We start from the raw sequence: 9,185 nt of genomic DNA, 5'->3' as shown, positions 1-9,185 counted from the left end.
AGTCAGAAAAGTGTTTTGAAAATAAAAATGATGCTTTTTGGCAATGAATCTTTATGTGCCTCAGATGCTATGTAAAACAAGAGAAATCAAGGTAAAGTCAATACTAATCAACCTTCATTTCATAACTCCCAGGGAATAGTTTTGTAATTATGTTTCAATCATTTTACTTTTTCAGTTTCCAATATATTAATTTCCTCTGGCTTAGTCAAAATTCAGTAGGCAGAAATTATTCAAGCTGCATTCTTGTGTTTTTCCAAAAAGTAGACAAGAAAATGTGACTTTTCTAGAAACATTATGTTAGTTTGACACACACACACACACACACATACATATATATATATATATACATTCATAGTAACTCTTATGGATAGAAAAAGACATTTAGTGGCATTTAGTTTACTTGATTTAAAGCAATGCTGTGTTTTTCCAAGCTAATTCCCTAATTACATTTCCTTGGGTTCCCTACAAACACCATTTATATTTCTCTATAATGGTTAGAGTAAATGATAAAATAAATACTGTCCTGTGCACACTATGAGATCTAGATAATATGTAAAAAAAAAACATTATAGATTATAGATTAATGAAGCACTCTGCTCAGAATCATGAGGCTTAGATTAACCTTTCCCTGTCTGAATTTTCCCACACCATGCCTGCAAGATAAAATAAGGGTTAACCAAAAGTCTCAGATGTTTGCAGCTTGAAGGTTAATTGGATTTAAACTCAGATATAAACCGTAAAGATCATCCAGGCTTAGGCAGAAGCAGATGCAAGCAGAGCAGTTGGGTGTACAGGGAGGGCAGCTATGAGTTTTGTTGGGTTATGGCATTGACATGCTGCAGTGCAATGGACTGTAACCTAATGCGCCAACGGCTGCAATAATAAAGTGACCGAATCCAAGCTGAGGGAAGCAACGCCTCATGACTTATCCCACTGCATACAGCAATCACTGCTTGACACTCACTCACAGAAGAGAGAGGCAACATTGCGTCATCTATTTCTAGCTTGGTTATTAAGCGTGACTGGCTTGAGCATCTTGGTGTCTGAAGTGATTAGGGGAACGTGTGCTGATGGGAGAAGGGAGCTATCGGGTGCATTGCCCCAGTATATCCATCATGATTATGTGGAACTAGAGAACGCTAGACCCCGCTCTGCTTCACTGAGTGATAATAATAATGCTGTGATGCCACAGGTGATTGTGGAGGCTGGTGTGTAGAAAGAAGAGCTCCACTGAGATTTTCTATGTATTGGTGTTATATAACATTTTGTTTCATATTATATGACCACAGGGACCATTGTGATGTCTGTGCACATTGATAATGAACCAAATTGATGACAGTGAATATTTGCCGTTTTCAGGAAAATTCTTGGTTACTTGCTTTGCCAGCTCTCTGATTATAGTCATACCTTTAGAGAGAGAACAGATGAACAATTGCTACAAAGAATAAGACCTAGTGAATTTTGTTCAATTCGGATAAGAGGCATTCCAAGACTACTGATTTTATGATCTTTTCACTTCGCTTGTGTGATCTAGAAAGGAGGTTAGTCTACTTTTCAGTGATTCTTTCTGCAGTTTATATTGTTATTATATTATATTGAATAATTGAATCAAAAATGTATCCAATCCTATCAAAAACACTGATTCATTCAAGAACAAAACAATACTGTCTATTAACTGTCCGTTAGCTGTGTCTTATTTCGAAGGCTGTGCCATCTGGAGGTTGCATTCGTCAATGGCATGTCATCAAGGCAGTCTTGTTTCAAAAAAAGCAACACTGGTTAATTCAGGAACGAAACAAGTGGCTTTCTTCATGAGTGAGTCATTGAATCATTCACCTGACTGATTTGTTCACACTGCTGTTGCTTGAGGAGGAAATTTAACGCTGAGTTAAAAGATAAGTTCACCTTAGTCTTATTTTATATTACATTAATTATCATCTCATTCCAAGATCTTAGTTCATCTTCGGAACACAAATTAAGATATGTCTTAACCTACATAGACAGCAATACAATTACCACGTTCAAGGCCCAGAAAGGTAGTAAAAGACATTGTTAAAATAGTTCATGTAACAGCAGTTGTAAAATGAGCGTACTTTGTTTTCAGTCACGTCAGATTTAATAGGCAAGTCTATGGATTATATACACTTTTATTAACAAAAATTATTACAAGTCGTACCTCCGTTTAAAAGAATTGCACTTGCAATTGTACGTGGCAATATTTTCACCACAGTGTTCCTTTGAAAGCACATAATTTTAAATGTTCATTGAAAGCAGTGTAAATTATTTAGCTCTTGGTGGCAGCAAAAATAATTGCAAAACCTGTGATGTTTTCCAAGGGCTACCTTGAACATATACCATCTTTTTTTGAATGACAAACAATCCCACGTAGGCTGCTGTCAGACTCTTTTATGCTGTTTACCGACTCGGGAGCTTCGGGCTGTCACTGAGACGGAGTGTTATTTCTCAGGACATCTGTGTCAATGATATTTGTCAGGTTGTAGTGACATTTTATGCACAATGTTCTAAAATAATCACAGCTTCAGTGTTTTATCCAAAACACCGTTTGTATTATTTGAGATGTCTGCATAGACAATTGTTTTGTTGTTGTTTTAGTATTATGGATTGCACAGCAAGTGGTTCAGTTATTAACCTAGTTAATCAGAAAAAATAGCAAATCAGATTCTATTTGACTCGCCCTCCTAAGGTTTGCCGGTTTATCCATGATGCACTTCTTTTTCATCAACAAATGACGCTATCATGCTACTGATTGGCCTAATTTAGCTAATCAGACTACAGTAATTGCTCTCAATTTCAAGAGGCTGCCTTCTCATTTATCTGTGGATGGCGTCTCAACATCAAAAAGTCTCCTCAGCACGTTGTGTTCCTCTGAGCACTGAACATTTTAAATGTAGGTCTACAAACTCCACAAAAAAATGTGTTTTCAAGGCTTGCTGCTTACTAGAGGTCAAAATACATGCTGATGGTAACTATAGGAGTGAATCATTAATGGATGAGAACTGCTGAATAGAAGCACACCTGTGGCATCAGCACGGTATGTTACATAAGTGGCATTTGAACTAAATAACACTGGTTGTACTGTTTTGTGTTCCCGCAGCGCATGCACTTGATTTTAAAACTTTCGTTCATTTAGTTGAGTAACATGTTTTTTGGCGTGGCCTCATGCTAAAACACGTGTATCAGCCTGAGACAGAACACTGAAACGCTAGGCTTGACCAGCAGGGACGGCAGGTTTATTGTCATCGCTTCACACTCTTGCGTTTGTCTCAGTGGGAGAGCCGCGTCTCTCCACATCAGGCTCTGAGCGAGTGTGAGCGACCCCAACGGAGGGGTAGCAAATGCTGAGAGTGTTTTATTGTGGTTTTATTGCTGAGAATGGCTATGTCAGTTGCTGACTGTCCAAAAATGAAAGTGCACTGAAACTCTAATGATTTGAAAGAGTGTCGGGCAGCTTTTAGTAGAAGGCTAAAAATCTATTATTTAGATATGGACATGTTCCAAGAAAACGTTACTGTTAAAGCTTTGTTAGCTTTGGTTATTCAGGAATAAAAAATGGCCTTGACATTCCAAGCCACTTTAGCCACTTAAACGCTGTATTGTTTGGCTTTATTGATTTTCATACACTAATACAACAATTAAAGATCCAGATCTGAAGAATGAATGTGTATTCAGGTGTGTGTTTCATAAGAAATAACGTGTCCAAAATTATGACAAAAGCCTTTAAAATCTATGTTCAGTTTTTTTTTTCTTTCTTTCTTAAAAAAAAAACTGTTAATACTTTTTGATTTGAATAGAATAGCTGATGGAAAGTCAGATTTGTCATCATGGGAATAAATTACATTTTAAAAAAATGTACATAGAAAATGTACATAAAAGTGTCAATGTTTCAAAACTCAGTTTCTTTTAAACAATGCTTTAATACTGGCGTTCTTTATCCATAAAATGACTAATAGTACTAAAATGTAAGAATTCAATACAATTTGTATTAAAATAATTCAAAATCTCTCCTGACAGCGAGTAGAAGCACATACACATTGCCCTTGTGTCTGAAAGTGTGTCTGAATTGATCCCAGTTGCGATTGCTAGTGGCAGGCCTTTCTCTGAATGTCAGGATGAGAGAGGCCTAGAGATCTTGATCCAGGCCATGCCCTGTCAAAAAGGGTGAAAGCCTGCGCCTGTCTGCATGAATACAAGTCCAATATTGACCAGACAGCGTGCCCTGTCTTAAAAGATAGGTCTGTTCTTTCTATCTCTTTCTGTCTCTCACTCCTTCCTTCTCTCTACTTTCTCATGTCTTACCAACTTTATCTACGTAGTGGACCTCTGTGGTGTTGTAAGACTTTTAAGCAATTAGAAGATGATCCATCTTAGTCCATCAAAGCTGTCCAGCAGTAATGAATGCCTGTTCATTAGTGCATCAGATTTATAGATACAGTATATAGATACAGTCCTCAGTATAAAGCAGACACTGTCACATTAGGAGAGAAGACACAGTGTGTGCTCACATCTGTAGTAGCAGATTTCTTTTCTTGCCACAGGTGACTGCAAACGACTGCCTGAGCTGGATTGTCAAACGTGGTGCTTTAATTAGCAGATAGGAAGATGAGGTGTTTGGTGCTGTCATAAAAACTATAGGCTTCTATAATGATTCTATATGGCAGGGTTCCATAAAATCTATAGTGTATGTTTTTTATTTTTTTCATATTTGGACATAAATAAGGCATGACAGTGACAGAGGTTATTTCAAAGATAATAGGACCCCAGGACAAAAACTTTCTCACTTTTGTGCGGAAATGTCACGGCACAGCATCGTAGAGACATTATGAAAAGGATGTCTGCACTTTATTGGCTGGCTGAGCTTCATGAGTCATTCGGTTTGTGACACATTGTTTCATTCCTCGGAGGACTGTCAGCTTTTGGTGGCAGCTGGTATTTTATTTCAGAGATTTCATGAAGTGTAATGGAACCTCATCGATTTCAGGGTTATTTTCTCACGACGTAGTTCACTGAAGCTGGTTATTAAGAGCACATGTATTCTTCACGGTTATGTGTCTTCTAATACACTCCATTCTAAGCGTTCTCATTCTGTCCTTCCTGTCTCTTTTGATATTGCTCAGTATTTTGTCCTGTCTTTAAAGCAACTGTATGTAGTTTTGTGTATTTTTGCCTCTTTGGAGCCCTCTACAGTTAAGTGTAGTAAAAATATTGTCGTTAAAATATAATTGTCTAAATTAAAGTGGATAGCTGTACATGTACATTTGATGCTGCTGTAAAACAATCTGCCATTTTTGTGGAATTTCACCAACCTTCACAATTTTACTTCTCATTTAATTTTTTTTATTTGATGATTATATTTCATTTCTTTTCTTTTTTTTCTTTATTTAAATTTGTAATTTTATTTTATTTCACTTCATTTTTAATGTTATTATTGTTATTATTATTACTATTATTATTATTATTCATTTTATAAAATTGTTATTTTATTTTATTTTTTTTATCATTTGGTTTTTATTATTTTATTTTATTTGTACCCGTTCCATAATATTCCCCCGTCTTTGTTTTCTCTTGACCTCTGTTTGGGTGTTGTTTCTTATGTTTTATATTTCAGTCTTCTTGCTGATGAAAGGCTCTCATATCTGTTCTACAGCTGATTTATCTCTAAACACACATTCACTCCAGCAAATACGGCCACTATTAATTCCACCTCCTTTTCTCCATCCACGTCATTACCCATCACTCTGTGTTTATGAGAGCTGAACGTGAGGCTCATGTTACCTCAGTCTTGTCTTTAATTTATCATTGCGTTGTTCTCATCTTCTCACATTCACTCCTTTGGCCATCCTTCACTTCTTCTCACCCTTCTCCTGATCATAATCATCTGCCCCGAGGTTGAGTTTCTTCATCATCGCTTTGGTGTCACTCCCTTCTATTTTCATCATCCATCCCACCTTGCTCACTTTCTGCTCTCCTAGAAGCAACACAATAACTCACAAGCACACAGTATATAGATACAGTCCTCAGTATAGAGCAGACACTGTCATATTAGAAGTATTCTCCTTTATGCAGCTGGTTTAACTGCCTACATTATTCTTTATCTGATTCCCTGTTAGTTTTTGCGACTACAATAAAATGACTAAAACTCAAATTTTGTAACTAAATCTAAAAACTAAATGTAATTATTTAAAAAGATTTTGTTGTTAGAAGCGTGACTGCAACAATGTTAGCCTTATCAGTGCTCTCCTGTGAGGCATAAGACAGATTACTGTCCCTCTCTCTCTGGAGGGCAGCGCTTATTTTAGCACCAGCCTTGGCCTAATGAATCCCCACCCTACAAACAAGAGCAATCAGTCAAAGGGTCTTGATTCTGCGTTGATCTATTTCTGCATCCTTCCTCCAACCCTAATTCATCTTGACCTGGCAGCTTTTCTTTGCATAAGCGCTAGCGCTCGGCTTCATTCCTGCACAGTCCTGCATCTTCTGTCCAATTCCTTATCATTGACCCAGATTCCTGCTCTCTTTCTCCTCACACTGTTAGATTAGTATTGATCACAGGGCTACAAATAACTGCCCGCAACTTGTTCAAAGTTTTTCTGGTACAAGGTTGCATTGCGTAATTAGTGTTTATGTATGTTTGGATGTCATTAAAAAGATGTTTATGTGAAATTTGTGTAGTGTGGAGTATATAATAATAATAATAACAATAAAAGCTTTTTTTTTTTTTTTAGGTCCGATACGTTTACAAAGTACTAAACCTTTTTATTTCAAGTTCAGTCCAGCTACCTGTAGTCATCAGATAACAAATGACCTTATCACTGAGAGCAGCATATTATGCTGTGACTGGCCAGCACTCATCCTGCTATTGGCAAATCTGTAAATGGTCTGTCATTTCAGCACTTCAATTACAGAAAACAACAATAATGCAAAGCCCCATTTACACCCACACGAAGCGCCAACCCTTCGGAGAAAACAAATTACTGTTCACTGAGGTCCAGTGATGCACCGAGATCTTCACTTTATGCGGTCAGCAAATTGGAGGTCAATTTTAAGTGAACAAATTAATCTTTTCCCATGGGCTTGAGAATACAAATTGCGCAATTTGTTAAATGGGGATGATGTTTCATGAACAGAAGACCATTGGAAAGCCAAATGTATTCCTAATGGAAATGGAAACTGGGTTATACTGTTGCTAGTCTCACTCGCCAGGCTTCTGACTACAGATTGAGAAATCATCCATATGCAGCTTATTCTGGCCAGTGTTCACCCTCTTAGACAGGAAGAGACTTCTGTTCTGATTAAGATGAAGCGACCAACCATTTTTTATTAATTTTTTCTTCACATGTTGTGTTTAAGGACAGGTCATAATAAACATGAAATAAATGCAGAAAATATGTAAAAAAAATAAAAATAAATGTGTAATTAATAATTAGATTAACTAAAATAAGATGCTGCTGTGAAAACAAAAAGTAACAACAAATGTTTATATATATATATTTTTTATCCAGTTATTTGTTAACTTAAAAAAAAAAAAAAAAGATTTTCAAGTAGAATGAAACAAAGAAAAACTTTTATTTATATTTACTTTTTTACACAGCTTTTTTTTTCTGTAAAATATGCCTTTTAATATGTGACCCTGGAGCACAAAACCAGCCATAAGTCACTGGGGTTTATTTGTAGCAATAGCCAACAATATAAATGGGTCAAAATTGTCGATTTTTCCTTTATGCCAAAAATCATTAGGATATTTGATAAAGATCATGTTCCATGAAGATATTTTTTACATTTCCCACAGTAAATATATCAAAACGTAACTTTTTATTAGTTATATGCATGGCTAAGAACTTCATTTGGACAGCTTTAACCGTCTGGAGTGTTTAGATTTTTTTTTTTTTTAGCATTCTCAGATTCCAGATTTTCAAATAGTTGCATCTCAGCCAAATATAGCCAAGTATTAAATATCATTTCAGATGATGTATAAATCTCAATTCCAAAAAACTGACCCTTATGACTGGTTTTGTGGTCCAAGGTCACATCAATGATTTGATGTTTACTACACTTTATAGTTGCTGTAAGCATGTCTCATAATGATAAACGTCCTTTTTATTTCACTTTCTTATTAGCCTAATGGATTACATTTACTCATTTTTATGTGAATGTTTATATCTGAAGTTATATTTTGCAAAAGTACTGTTGACTCATACCGAGACTAGTATATCAATGATGTGCGGTAAACTTCTCAAATGTGCTGCTTCTCTGTGACCCATCTTTGTCAATTTCCTGTCCTAAATTTCACACTCCATTAACCTTAGAAATTAATTAAGTTATGTTGCGTTATTCACACTATGGCAAGAGCTCTGACATTTGAATGGTTTCCGCCTATCATGCCTCTCATAACAGTTTGTGGGAAGCGTGTGAACCCCACGGAGCATCCAGTGTCCTGTAGATGTGTTTGTTCAGGTGGGGGGTTGTAAGAAGGTCAGAGGCAGCAGGGCTGAACGGACATCAGACTGCTATTACTGCAGGTGGACACACAACATTTAACTCATAGTAGATGAGCAGGGGGATATATCTCATGACATGCTTGATTATTGCCTTCTGTTCTTCAAGGTCTAATGACATTTCTGGGAAAGTATAAGTGTGTCCCATATGAAAGATTTGTACTTGCACGTGTTGTCTGCTAAAATAGGCTGAGATCCATTAAGCCGCCTTCTTGCATGTAATGTGATATATAGCCTAATGGTAACTGTACTAATTTTGCAGTGTACTAATTTGATTTAAAATAAATATTTTACAAAATATTTTTAAATCCAAAATTGCTATAACCTTAAAGCCGTATGTCTAAGTAAGATATGTTCCAAATTTGAAGTTGATAAAAAAAAATTGAGGTTCCTGTGAGATTTTATTTAGGGCGTTATACCACTAACAACTCTGTCACAAATGTTTACATTTCTCTATATAAGTATCTTTCCATGGTAAAACAATGTCCGGTTTAACAATGGTTTACACAGGATACATTTTGAGGTTTTAAGATTTCAAATTATGTATAAATGATGCTTACTAAATTATGTGATCTGGAAAAAAGACCCAAATGACTCTTTAGTGGTTAAACAGTTCTTTAGTTTTGTGATCCGTTGAACCCCTATTCTCTTGACTTGTTATTTGAAGAAACA

Source organism: Carassius auratus, chromosome 30 (genome assembly GCF_003368295.1).
Source record: "Carassius auratus strain Wakin chromosome 30, ASM336829v1, whole genome shotgun sequence".
NCBI lineage: Eukaryota > Metazoa > Chordata > Actinopteri > Cypriniformes > Cyprinidae > Carassius > Carassius auratus.
Note: the sequence above shows the minus strand (reverse complement) of the source record.